The following is a 15,120-nucleotide window of genomic DNA, read 5'->3' as shown; positions in this document are numbered from 1 at the left end:
CCTCCTCCTCTTCCGCTCTCTCTTTGGGATGTCCACCCCCCCCTCTCTCTCTCTCTCTCTCTCTCTCTCTCTCTCTCTCTCTCTCTCTCTCTCTCTCTCTCTTTCCACCTCTGCCTCCTTAGCTTCCTCTAAGATTCAAACTAAATCCTATTTTGTGCAGGTATTTTCTAATATTTTTAAGATTATTGCCTTTCCCTATGATATTACTTTCCCTGCATTCATCTGGTACCTAGTTATTTACATGTTATCTCCTCATTAGAAATAGAACTCCTGAGGGCACAGTTTTATTATTATTTTTTTTACTACTATTATTACTACTACCACTACCACCAATACCACTACTACCACTGCAACAGTATTATATCTTTTCATCCATTACTAGTGCTTAGCCTTATGCCTAAAATATAATAAGGATTCAACAACAACAAAGTCCCATTGTTGGTGGAATTGTGAAGTGATTCAACCATTCTGTAGAGCAATTTGGAACTATGCTCAAAGGCATATCAAACAAACTGCATTGATCAAGACTTAAAAATAGCTCTGCAACTTTCTTTATGGAAAAAAAAAAACAAAAGTATACTGCAGGATCCAGTGGATAAAACTGAACTTGGAATCAGAAAGAACTGAGATCAAATTTGAGTGAAGATGCTTATTTGTGGGCCTCAGTGACCTCATCTATAAAATAGGATATAATAGTACCTACTTCTCAGGGTTGCTAAAAGAATAAATAACATTTGCGAAATTCCACAGAGCCTGGAACATAGTAGTTACTTAGTAAATGTTTGTTTAAAAAATAGGCAGAACCTGTAGGAACCTCAGACTATTTAGTCAAATCTCATCGTTTGATAGATGAAGAAACTGAGGCTCACCAAGTAGGGGTGATTTTTTCAAGGTTACACTGTTTCCCAGGATCACATTGGCACTAAATATCAGAGATGGGGTTTGAGCCCATTCCTCTGACATTAGAGTTAGTTCACATCCACTTTATCATTTTGCCTTATTTTGAGAATGGAGAGAAGGAAATAGAAAGCTCCAAGGATAAAAAAGTTTCTCAAGTCTCTAGAAAAGTTTGGTATCTGCATTGAGGAAATGTAATTAGTTTCTATCACATCTAGTAGAAAGTTCTCTCATCACTTGTCTGTGTCACCTTAAATGGGTTCTATGTTAGTATTTTCTATATAGAGAAAATTACTGTTTACAGTATTATGTGAATTCTGAAGTTATGGAAAACCAGTAGCTCTGCGGTATTTGGACATAACTGAAAGGGCACATGCTAATTTGACTGTGTGACACCATTGTAACAGAGAGTTAGGGTTGCTTTTGGTTGACAACTCAAGCTATGAGGGTGAAAAGAGGGCAATGAGAATGTGTCTAGAAGGAATGACCCCCTATGACAGATGAACAAAAGAAACCTGCATATCTATTTTTAACCTGTACTCAGGAGACCTCCAGTAATTGACATTTAGAACTGGAAAAACAGGGATGCATCCATTGTCCCGGTTTCTGGAGCTATTTATTTGCATCTTTTTGTTTTGTTTTGTTTTGATTTCCACTTACTAATTCTTCTGATTAAGGGCTTTCTACAGATCTTGACAGGCAGAAAAGAAGGAACCTGCATATAGGTTTTGGTTTCAGAAATTGTAAAAAGTCTTGTTTGTCCAAAGGTATGCTTCCCAAACCTGGAATTCAGAAGAACAACTTCATCCATTCTGCTTCCAACTTTGATCTCTTATTAAAACCAAAATCTTCTTGGCAGGGATCAGACTAAGCGGTTACCAATTTTTTTTTACACCAGGAGATTCTTAACTTTTTTGCATGTATCATGAACTTCTTTGGCAGTAGAACTTGCTTACAAATAATTTTTTATTATACAGGACTAAAATGAATATAAATGTATTGAAAAAAGTTTCAAAATGCTTTAAAAAAAAGTTCACAGAATCCAGATTAAAAATCCCTGTGTTGATTGGCTAAGGTGATAGGAAAAGATAATAACAAATATTGGAGGGAATATGGGAAAACAGGAACACAAATACATTGTTGGTGGAATTGTGAAGTGATTCAACCATTCTGGAGAGCAATTTGGAACTATGCTCAAAGGCATATCAAACAAACTGCATGCCCTTTGATCCAGCAATGTTTCTATGGGGCTTATATCCCAAAGAGATCTTAAAGGAGGGAAAGGGGCTCACATGTGCAAAAATATTTGTGGCAGCCCTTTTTGTAGTGTCAAGAAACTGGAAATTGAGTGGATGCCCATCAATTGGAGAATGGTAGAATAAGTTACATTTATATTATGGAATATTATTGTTCTATAAGAAAGGACCAATAGGATGATTTCAGAGAGTCCTAGAGAGACTTACATGAATGGATGCTAAGTGAAGTGAGCAGAAGCAAGAGATCATTATATGTTAGGATTATTACAAGGTACTAAGACAATGGAATTGATAGAGACAATAATTATCTAATTTATCATGGTTCAGTATGATTGATCTGATGCTACAAGGAGATGTTATGGGCCAGAACTTGAAACAAGGTACTAAGTGGAATTGAGGAGATAATGGTTAAATCTAGTTTAGTGTTGATTTAATCCTACAACAAATAATGATTTCCTAGTGATATAATGATTGGTGTATACTCAGTATGGAACATATAAGGAGGAGCTCTCAGGGCCAGAAAGGACTAGAAGCTTTCTGAGGCTGAGACAGATTCATTTCATCCATCCGCCACCTTTGTTGTGGCTGGAGGCTCAAGCACAAACCTTTGGAAGTTGAAGAGATTCAGAAGCCAGAGAAGGCAGTCAAGCAGAACTAAGGAAGACAGAGAAGTGGTGGCAAGCTATCCTGTGGAGAACACTGAAACCAAGATCCAGAAGGCCTCCAGAAAAACTAGCTGAGCCCCAGTGAAGGAGAAAAGACTTTGAAGGAGACAATAAAGAATTTGGACTTTAATACCTGGCTGCATTTGAGGCGATTGCTGAACTGAAACGAAGGCTGCTCCCAGAAGCCCTCCAAGAAACCTGCTCCTAGAGCATATTACACTCTAGAGAAGAATATACAATTATACAGAGCAATAATAAGATTATAAAATGATCAATTCTGATGGAATTGACTCTTTTCAACAATGAGATGATTGATGCCAGTTCTAATGATCTTGTGATGAAGATAACCATCTACACCCAGAGAGAGGACTGTGGTAACTGAGTGTGGATCACAACATAGCATTTTTCACTCCTTTTGCTGTTGTTTGCTTGCATTTTATTTTCTTTCTCATTATTTTTTCCTTTTTGATTTAATTTTTTCTTGTAGAGCAGGATAATTGTATAAATATGTACACATATATTGGATTTAACCTATATTTTTTACCATGTTTAACATTTATTGGATTACTTGCTATCTAGGGGAGGAAATTGGGAGAAGGGGGGTAGAATTGGAACACAAGATTTTACAAGGGTTAATGATGAAAATTATCTATGCATATCTCTTGAAAATTAAAAAACTTTAATAAAATATATTTTAAAAAGAAACTGAAAAAAGGAATCCTTGTGCTACATTGTAGTATTAATGAAGGATTTTATTAGACATAAAGGGTGAAAGAACACAGACTTTGTATTTCTATTGGGAAGAAGATAGCACAGGTGGGAGAGAAGACAGAGACTAGAGATTAAGCATTCTAGGAGACAAAGTTCATCCATATCACAACACTGAGTGGAGCTCAACCTTGGCAAAATTGTGAAGTAGGTGAGGACTGTACTTATGACTCTCAGAATTACTATTTTATGCCCTTTATTCACCCACATCACTTTTATTACTTGACCCTACAAAACACAGGTAACTCAGTACCTTTATCTTTTTCTTTTTTTTTTTTCATCCTTTCATTCTATACTCCACATTCTATACCTTAATGAAATAATTTGATGAATTAATTCACACCATGATATAATTGGCTAATTAGGCTTACTATGTAGCCCTTCAAGGAGGTATTTGCATTTTAATAGAAAGCAAAATTAACACCTAGTTTGGGATCTCCTAGATCTTCCCTCCCCCGGAAGCACTTTTTCTAGCAGCGGCTCTTAAATGCTTATTGAATTTAATTTTGCTGAATTATAGAGCTTTGGGATGTTGTTGAATGTACTTGGTAGAACCTATATCTGATGTGTTACTACCATCCTAATTTGCTCCATTGGAGGTTGAAAATGGGTTAGACAGGGTCAGACAGGAAACCATCAAGTCTGACAACACAATAAACCATCCCAACATATCCTTGGGATGCTGATGAAATTCTTGGAGTCCCCAATACCTTAAAGTGGCTGCCAGAGTCTTTCTGTCAATTATAACAAATGTTTTATTGAGGTTAGCTAAATCCTTATGGAGTTCTTTATATAGTTTCCAGAATCTTTTCTGTATCTGGCCTGCATCAAGATCATGTTTGTTTACATGGTTGTGATGTGAATCTGGAATACAATTCATGAAATGTACAATAAACTGCTATTTAGCAGCCAATTCAGAAGAACTTTGGCCAGGATGTTGGCAGCACTGGGAAGGACAGAAACCCAAGACTGGCCATTTCACTCAGTTTTCTCACCTTTTCTTTGAATATGCTGATTTCTGAAATCTTGGTTCTTTTCTTAGCTCATCAGGCTTAGAAATCACTAATTATGCAATAAACCTAGATGACCAATATACTATTTTGCTTTTCACTTTGACTGCAGTCCACCTAATTCACCTCTGCTGCAGAACAGAAAAAAGAAAAAGAAAAGAGAAAAGAAAAGTAAAAACAGGGAGATTCCAGAACCTGAGAGGAAAGAAAACCCAGTCTGAAAGAAAATTCATCTCCTACATTTAAAGGAATGAATGGCTACGAGTCTGTTTCCATAAATTGGCCTCTGTGACTCAGTGCAGAACAGAGATGCAAGGCCATTGATTTGGATGGATAACCTAGAAAGAACATCTGTAAAAATCTGACCAATGCAGTCAGCCAGAAATCAGGGACTGAAAAGTAAGCAGAACTTTTAAATTTGTTGCTTCTTTTGGCAGGCGTCCCCAGAAATTCCGATGACTGACAGATCATTTTTCTTTTTAGCTTGAGGTAGCAAATTGGCATTGGGTAGGAGAGTGGAAATGTTGGGGCGATAGAAATTATGCAAATGATGCTTTCTATCATGAGAACTTTCAATCCCTTAAGGTCTTTTAAACAGTATTAATTCTAGAAATTAGATACAAAATTTAACTTTTTCATGCTAATAATGATTTCATAAGGAAAAAACTTGTTAGTAAAGGTGACAAATATGAATTTCTATTGAATATTTAAATTCAGGAATCTCAGTGAGTGCCCCAGGGAGATATTTACCCAGCCAATGACTCTCTGATGTTATTAGCAAGTAATTTATTTGAGAAAGTCTCCATTCATGAGTTTACATAAGAACAATATCTGCTTTACAAAGGCTTGTATTCTCAGTATAGCAAATATCTAATTTACAATGAATTTTGGTTAAGATTTTCATTAGGTTAGTTTGATAATTTTAATGTCATTTTTATGAGATTCCAGTCTTCCATTTCTGGAGAGAGGAAAGATAGAGAATGTAAATAAAAAAATGAACTCTCCTCCAAAAATTGGTCCTTTTAAAATTCCTTTGAATGTCTGAGGTATAAAACAATGAAAATTAGATCTTTATGGCAATTGCTTATAGGTTATAGGCATTCATTTAAAAAAATAAGATTAAAGAATGACTGTTTTATAGTATCACCAGCTTGTGGAGTGATTAAGATGAATCTATTTCAGAAATTCTCAAAGTGCATTGGACTGGAAAGGATGATTCTGTGGAAAACCAAGAAATGTTAAGAATATAATGACATTGGATGAAACAGGAGCTAGTCTGGGAACATAGATAGGAGGGAGAAAAAGAGGCAAAAGATTGGGAATCCTCTTAGACAAGCCACAAGTCAAAGAGCTGATAATCATGAGAAGCCAGAAAGGTGAAAGGATCCTCAAAGTACCAGCCATCCAAGTTATCATAGTACAAACTTTAAAGTAAATCCCAGTTGCTCTCTACCAGGTCAGGAACTGATTCCAGGGCACAAAATGACCTGAGCCTGCTGACATAGATGCTGAAATCTATGACTCTGAGTGGGGAAGGACTAGACAGTTTCCATTCCAGTTCATCTTCCTAAAGTTGATCTTTCTAAAGCACAAATCTGACCATGTCACACTTATATTCAATACATTCAAATCATTCCTCATTACTGCCAGGATCAAATATAAAATCTATTTCTTGTTTAAAGATTTTTATAACTTGATCTCCTACTGTTCCAGTTCTCTTATACCTTATACTTATATCTATACCTATAGTGTGTATAAGACAACTCAATCTTCTACTTTGAGGCACTGTCCATAATCCCCTTCTTATTCATCTCTACTTATTTTCCCTGAATTACTTCAACTCCCCCTTAAGTTCCCCTATATACATGAAGTCTTTCCTGATAGTCCTTAGTGCTAGTGCTTCCCCTGTTATCACCTGCGAGTTATTATTTACATACATACACATATAGGTAATATATATAGAGATACAATAAGTAATATATATACCATAAACAATATAATATGAAATGTATTATATACTATAGTATATATTATGTAATTGTGTATAATGTACATAGTTGTTTACATGTTGTCTGTCTTATTAGACTGTGAACTCTGACAGTGAACACTATCTTTTGTTTTTCTTTGTATCACTGGCACTTGGTACAGTGCCTGGAATATAGTAGATGTAAATATTCATGGATAGATTGAGTCATCCTATAAACACAATATCAATTCTAAGTTCTTTGTCTTAGGTTTGGGTTTAGTTACCTTTGAGTAACAATAGGCCAGAGAGAAGAAACAGATTTTCCAGTCTCATCAATTCAACATCTCAGTGCTCCAATATCAGACTGACTTTCATCAAAATCATTGTCCTTTTACCTTCTCTATCTACATGTGCAAGGCCAGCTAAAGAAGAGCTAAACAATTATCCAGTGAATCCAATCCACCTTGAAAGTTAAGCTAGATTCCTTAGAATTCAAACACCAGTTTAAAATCAGTGGTATGCTTATTTACATTTTATTCTTCCCCTTAGTTTCCATAGATATTTTTGTCTTAAGAAACACAGACTTCACATTTTATGAAGAAGCTTTATAAAATAGTGATTAGAGAACAAATATTATTACAAATTTATGATGGAAAAATCCATCAGGATCTGATTTTCAGGCCTTACTATTTAGAACATTGCTGAAATAAGCTCAGAGATAAAGGCTAAACCTTAGAACTTGGGTGCGCAATGATTTTATAGTCTAAAATGTCTTCTGCTAGCGATGGTATGAATCTACATGAAATATTGTGTTTTGTTGTTAGGTTACTGTTATGTTATGGCTCTGTATTTTGCAGTCTATAATGAATTGTGACATAATGCTTTAAATCTTAGTCTTTATATTGCACATTTTATTTGTCATTTGGCAGCCAAATGTCTGCCAAATGCTATACAGATATTTATAATTTAGTGTTTGCCTAAAGAAGGGAAAGAGTATTTAAATTTTTGGACTCTACATTTTATGAAAGTATGGCTTGGCTATTCTTAATAACAACATTAAAAGAGAGATGTTGGAGGAGGTATTTTTTTGGCTCCTTTAGGACACAGACTCACTTAGATTATATTATGTCCATATCAACTTTAAGGTTTCTAATCAGTGGATTTCATTTGCCCTGAAAATCTTTTCTAAATTCATTTTGTTATAAAAAATTTGATACTATGTTCCCTGGGGATCCTTTGTGTTTGCTTTCCCATTTTTGTTGGCTTTGCTGTGATCAAATGAAATTTATTAGTGAATCAGCAGATCTCAAATTCCAATGGCCAAAGGCTTAGCTAAAGAGATGGAAGTTTTGAGCCCCTTTTGCTAACATAGTTTATCATACTCTGACATTTGTCTTATAAGATTTTATAATTTATGATTTTTCTTTCTCAGAGTTATGGATCAGACCATGAAAGTTGACTTGATTCAATGTTATTCCGGTTGCTATTTTTTGAAATCTGTATTTGTTTTGAATATCAGGTGGAAGAAAGTATCTTACTTTCCCCTAATACCTGGGCTAAGATTCCAACTCCAAATGTGCCTCATATCTGGAATAGTGGGGAAATCTAACTGCCAAATTTAACTCACATGTCCATTTTCTCCAAATTGCTGATATTTGAGACTGATTGGTCTTTTTTGCCTTCATGTCAAAGTAGAAATGATGTTAGAGAATGAAATAATCTACATTGGTAAGAGTTTCTTATTTGGGATTTTAAAAAGTCCAGGTCCAGTCCCCATCCTTATCTCTCCTCCTACTCCCCCTAAATTGCCTCTTGCTTCTCACTCATTGGTTGGCAGATACTTGGTAGTATCACCAAAACACCATCCCTTTAGCCTTTAAGTTTTACTTTATAGGTGCATAAACAAATCTGAGTATGTGGATATGGTGGCTTGGCCCAGAGTTGAGATAGAGAAAAGAAGAGTAGTTTCTTACAAAGACAGGTAATAACTTGAAAGTGTTATCAGTCCTTTATATATTCATTTGATAGAAGGACCCAAGGGCAAGTTTTGATAGATTAGGGAAGAAGATAATAAGATTGTAGATTTAGAGCTAAAAAGGACCTTAGAAGTCTTATAGTCCAATCTTGTTTTACAGATCAGGAAGCCAAGGATCAGAGAAATTAATTGACTTGACCAAAGTCAATAATCTATAACAGGTAGGAATCTTCCTGATTCTAGGACAGCAAAGTGGCACTTAGCCTGAAGTCACGACTCATCTTCCTGACTTCAAATCCAGCCTCAGCCATTTACTTTGTGACTTTGGATAAGTCATTTAATCCTGTTTGTCTTAATTTTCTCTGCCACCCACCCCTCCAAAAAAAAGCACACACACAAAACAAAATCCAAATGGGATTACAAAATGTCAGACATGATGGATGACTGAATAAGAACTTTCTCACTCTAACTCTTGCACCCCAAGAGCTATGTCATGGTCTCAGTTATTTTGGCTCTGCACAACTGCAGAGGGCACAGATGAGGAAATCACCAGAAATAAAAGCATTTTTGCCTATATATCAGTTTTGCTTTGTCCTCAGGATTATATTTCCATCTGTGGCTTACGTACTTTCCCAATTACAGGAGATTAATGCTCAGATTAATGACAACTCCTAAACTATATCATGAGTAAATACTTCCTTTTCATAGATAAAGAGATCCAATACAGAAACAATTCTGTCTAAGGCCATTAGATATGTGATGCATATGTGTTTTAGTATTAAGTAACTTCTCTATTCCCCATCTGTGCTCTAATTCTGTACCATATGTCACCTAACAAGGTATCTTCCATTATTCTTTTATTCAGTTCACTGCATGTTGTTCCTCCTGTCCCTTGAAAATTAGCCTGTCTGTAATCAGAAATCACTTCCACTCACAGTTCAGTGCACCTACTATAGATGTGACAAATGCTTGTTTATGGGGCTGGTAATTGGATTAAAACATTGAAAAGAAACACAAATATGAAAGGTAATGAAAAATGAAAAAAAAAATCCACAGGCGTAAAACTCAACACAACCCAAAGAAATTAAAAAACCCTAATGAATGAAAGTGCTATTAATAGACATCATCTTTCATTAACAATTCTCTAGAGTATACAGGCCCTTGCCATTGAATTGCAAAAGAAATTTAAGCCCCTCAGAAGACAGAAAAAAATTGGTTTATGAACAATCTTTATGAAATGATGGTCAGGAGAATGGCTAATTAGGTTCAATGCATCTTTTGGGCTCTGTTGGCCACTGGGCAGCCCTATAAATCTCCATGATGGCTGGATACAGGAACAGTAGGAACAGCTCAGCTGCAGTATTAAATTATTTAAGAGGGAGAATGACTCTTTGCTTTAAGTTTGGTTCTGGTTTTTTCAAATAGCCCTGGTCAGAAGGGAGTGAAGGCATATTTTATCTGTCTCTCTAGTCCTGATAGTTATATGTGGCATGGAAAAGGGGCATATCAGTTGAAGTCAGAAAAGACACTGAGCTTAATCTTTAGTTGGCATACAATTTTGTCATTTTGGGAGATCATTGAGGAACCAGTAATATGACTCCTTCCATTCTCAAAAGTGAATCCATGGACTTTATCCCAAAACATGATAAGACATAGAAATGTTTCTGACAATCCTTGTTTGTTGTTGCATAATGAAAGAAAGGAAAATTAAAAGAACATGTGCCTAAAAGAAAAGACTCAACTATGAGACAAGTGTAAATATAGATACAAAGATCAAGTTAGAATAAATAAAATTTAATGTGTCATCATGGAAACAAGATAGGAAGAGAAATGAATTTGGACCTAAAGGAAATAAAAAAGAAAGAGGAAAAAACAGAAATAAGGAAAGGAAGGAAAAATTAAAGAAGCAAAAAAGGAAAGAAAATAGAAAGAAGGGAGGAAAGGGGAAAAAACCCAGAAGGAAAATGACAGGAAACATCCCAGTACCAAAAAGTAGAAAATGAAACCCAAAGGGCAAAACCACAAGCACAAACTGTTTAGTAGTTACTATTCAAACTGTCAGTCAAACATTCTCAATAAGAGACAGAGACTTACCTTTTTTTCCCAGGCAAACTCTTTATTTCCTCTATTCCTCTAGCTCTGTAGATCTAAACATCAATAGAAATAAAAAAAAAATTGGTTCTCTGATTTTTAACAACCATTATCTTTAGAATTCCCCCCCAACAATTATGGAATTTTCTTTTCTTTTTCCTGTTGCTTATTTTTCTCTTAGATTTTAGTTGGAATCAAAAGAAATGCTTGCCAATTAAGCAGGTGGGCCTAATTCTCTGGGCTGCCCTCATGAAAACCTCCCCTCCACACATCTGAACTGAATACTAAATTATAAACTGAAATGGGAAGGGGGTGTATGCATGTTACTGATTCAGTTCTCATTAGAGTAAAAAATAATCTATATCTATATATGTTTTTAATATGACTGTTTATAGGATGAACTTCTTTCAAAGAAAGAAACACTTACCTTGGGACCAGTGGGATTTTGCTCCCTTTACCCACCCACTTTTAAGTAGAAAGAGGAGAGAGAAAAATCAGTGCTTTTATGTCTAAGGAAGGCAGTTTAGTGGCTTAATATGGGGCTTCACCAATACTCTAATCCTGAATAATGCCTAATCATACTGTTCAGATGATGCATCATGGTTAATGAAACCTGTTTCCTATACATACATTGTTTTCTTGTTAGAACATTTTCAATTCTTGGTCAAATAACACAACCTTGTATTAACAAAAGCAGTTTTGTTCCCGAGAGCTCAAAGCATTTCAGATGCGCTCGATCCAACAAACATTTTTATGTCCCAATTCATTCACACTACAGCTAGTGAAATAAATGTAGATGCAGAGGTTTGTTTGCTCACTGGAATAGGCTGGATTCACAAAGAAATGAAATGTTGGTATTTACATAATGTTTTACAAAGTGCTTTCACATCCATAACCCTATGAGGGGGACAGGCATTTTTATTCTGATTTTACAGAAGAGGAAACCAAGGCTCTCAGAGGCTAAGTACCTTGACCAAAGGTAGGGAGTAGCAAGGCTGACATTTCTAACCCAGATCTTCTCATTTCAAAGCTACTATTCCTTTCACTCTGCCTCAGTTGCTTCTACTGGAAGGGAGATTGTGTTTCAGTGGCACCAGTTAAAGCCCCCAAACATAAAAGAAACCCTGCTATAATTAGTCTGCCTGATACCTAACATCAAAATTGAAGCTTTATTTCTTTGATGAGGCCAAAAGGGGTCCTTATCAGCTGTTTAAATGGGAATATCCTGGGGGAAAAATTTGAATCCTGAAACTTGTGTGTGTTTCTGAAATCCTTCCCTGGAAGCTAGTTTTGATTTGATGGGGATAGAGAGGTGGTGGGAAAGAGCATGAATTTGAGTGAGGGTTGAGGGCCATCAAGAAGGGGAAAAATATGCAGGAAAGGGCAGGATCTAAGGAAACTAACAATACCCTTCATTTATGTTATAATTTTGCCTTTAGGTTTAGTCCTGCACATAGGCATGACCCAGAGAAACAGTAAAGCTTTGTAACTCAAGATCATACATGGAACTTGCTCCTCACATTTTCGTGAAGAATGAATTCTTTGATTGATGAGTTTATGGGAAAATCTGATAGCCAATCCTTGAAGATAATAAAAGAAAACATTTGACAAAAATATTCAACCTTTCTAAGGAAGCATTTCTCTAAATGCTTAGAAAATATATTTTCCTCCCCATAAATTGAAGAGTATCTTAAATATTTAATAAAAAAACTTCTGTAACATTTGCACAATGAAATGAATAAAATGGATAACCAAGACTTCCCTTAAGGATATTTCATTTTAGATACGTTGATCAAGTGAAACATCACTATCATGGGTTCTTATAACCCTATGATCTATATACTTTAGAGTGGCTGAGTTGGTCACATGACTATTTGATCTGTTTCATTTGTTGGGCCTTATATACAGAGCTGGAAATTTATCTTATTTTACTATGAAACAAAATTCCCCCTCCCTTTTCTCCCACTCTCTTTCTGCATTCCTAAATTTTATAGAACTATACAAACTAAATCTATCAAATATTTGAAGTGCTGGCTTTCTTTGTTTGTTGTGGCTTGACCCTGATCCATGGGTTTTATGACAAATGACCTTAAGTTATTATGCAGTCATTCAAATAAATTCAATTATCTTAGGCACCTATCTTATGTAGGCACATGCTAAGCATTGCAATAATAATAGCTTTGTGTTTACAAAGCACTTTATAAATATTATCTCATTTGATCTTCAGAACAATCCTGATAAGTAGGTGATGTTCTTATTCCATATTATAGTTGAGGAAACTGAGGCAGACAGAGAGATACAAAGTGACAAAGCTAGTAAGGACCTGAGGTTGGATTTGAATTCAGGTCTTCCTCACCAGAGATACAGTAATGTATCCCCAGTGCTATCTAGGCATCTCACTCATGCAAACAAAAAAGTACAATTGTTGCTTGTTGTCAAGTTCACATTGTGTTGAAGAATATAACTTATACACAAGTAAGTAAATATTAAGGAGATATGAATTAATGGAAATTCATTTCAAAAGGGAAAAAGTGATGATATTAAAAGGGGCATTAGAAAAATTTCTTATATATCAGGTGGCACCTGATATATGATTTGAAGGAAATCGGGGATTCTTTTTGGTGTAAATGAGAAAGGAGTGAATTCTTGACATGGTGAGCCATTCACACAAAGACAATGGGACATGGGAAATAGGATGATTTGTAAAGGCCAAAGTTAGGGAAGCAATCTGAAATAAGGCTTGAAGATGTGGAAGAGATTGGGGAGGGATATAAATGTCAGATTAAAGATCTTGAATTGTAATCATGGAGGAATATTGAAAAAGTTTGGGCAGGTGGATGACTTGATCAGATTTGCATTTTAGGAATATCAATTTGTGTGAAGGATAGATTGGAGAGGGAGCAAATAGTGGACACAAGGATATTCATTAGGAAGCAATTACAATAGTTTTAAATCAGAGCAGATGAGGATCTGAATTGGTATTGAAGCTGTATGAATGTAGGGAAGAGAAGATGTAAGAGTGGAGATAGAAATATCAGTTAAGTAACTACTCAGATATAAATGGAGATGGAGAGAGAAACATCATGGATGATTCTAAAGTTATTTAGGTGGTTGATGAGGCAGATGGAGATAACGATCACCAGAAATGAGAAGTGTGGAGGAGGAATGGATTTGGGGGTGGGTGGAGAGAATATAATGAAATCTGTTTTGGACACATTGAATTTGAGATGCCCATGGAATATCCATATGGAGATCTCTCCCCCCCACCACCACATAATTTCAAATGAAGGCCTGGCATTCAGGAGATTATAACTAGATGTATAACAAGGATTCTCTGCATAGGGATAATCACTGAAACTATGAAGGCTAAAGAGATGAACAAAAGATAGTGAATTCAGGGACAAGAGAAGAAGCCCAGGAAAGAACCTTAGGGGATGCCTATAGTTAGCAGACAGAATATGTTTGATGATCTGGCAAAGCAGACTGGAAAAAAAGGCAGTAAGATGGTAAGAGAAGAACCAAGACAGAGCAGTGTCAGCAATGCAAGAAAAGAGAGAACATCCAAGAGGATGGGTGAGAAAACCTCACAGACATGTTTGTCCAACGAGTGAGCTTCCAGACTTTCTGCCTTTAGGACTTATTATGTTCTGGGAATGGTCAGCACTAGCTGAATGATTGCAATGCTTACTTCTCACTCAACAAAAATAGATTTAAAGCTGTAAAAGCTGAAATCTTTTATCTTTTGCTCTTGGATACATTCACATACAACTTTTGCACCTTTCGGTTCTTAGTGCATTTCTATCCAGTGGCTTGGAAGAACTCATGTTTGGAAGTTGTTACAAATTAATAGCCCACTATTGCCTTCTGCACAGTGAACAGCATCTTGACACTAGATGGAAATTCTTGACAGAAACCTCCATGGTTGCCTAACACTTTGGTTGAGTTTCTGAAAGCAATCAGATTGACAGTTTGCAAGTTGATTGTCAAGCAATTGGATTTCATGCTTGATAGGATTCCATTGTTCATGAAGCCAAAACTAGCAGACTAACATTGATTAGTCTTCATATTCTAGCTATGTGAACAATGGAATCAATGTGACCCCAAAGCCCCCTGTTCACTTTCTTGGCAGTTCACTGAAGCGATAATAACTCACACTTACCTAGGGCTTCAAGGTTTACAAAACACTTTCCTCACACCTATCTCAGCAAGTGAAGAGCATAAGTATTTTACGACCATTTTACAGATGATAAAACTGATGTTCACAGAGGTTGTGAGTTGTTTACAAAGCGGCTGTCAGAGCCAGGGACTGAAACCAAAGCTTCCTGACACTGAGTATTTTTACAACATTATTTTTGCCTTTTAACCATATTTATATTGATTTGATTGAACTCTCAAGACATAGCCATTGTCTAGAGAGAGACCACAATTTCTGCAAACAAGCAATTCATACGCATTGCTGGGAATTGTTCCAAGAAGGACTTTCACGCACTGT

The 15,120-nt window shown here is 35.9% G+C and overlaps 1 protein-coding gene across 1 annotated transcript in view; it reads right to left on the bottom strand.

Annotated features, from left to right (window-relative positions):
• CELF2 (CUGBP Elav-like family member 2) overlaps positions 1-15,120 on the bottom strand; it is a 969,093-nt gene that overhangs the window by 730,538 nt on the left and 223,435 nt on the right. Inside the window, exon 2 of the mRNA XM_031940494.1 lies at positions 10,632-10,684. The gene's annotated coding sequence lies outside the window, so the exon portion shown is untranslated. The remainder of the gene's footprint in view (positions 1-10,631; positions 10,685-15,120) is intronic.

This window comes from Sarcophilus harrisii, chromosome 5 (assembly GCF_902635505.1).
Source record: "Sarcophilus harrisii chromosome 5, mSarHar1.11, whole genome shotgun sequence".
In the NCBI taxonomy this organism is placed as follows: domain Eukaryota; kingdom Metazoa; phylum Chordata; class Mammalia; order Dasyuromorphia; family Dasyuridae; genus Sarcophilus; species Sarcophilus harrisii.
The sequence above is the reverse complement of the archived record's forward strand: the minus strand, read 5'-3'. Positions and strand labels throughout refer to the sequence as shown.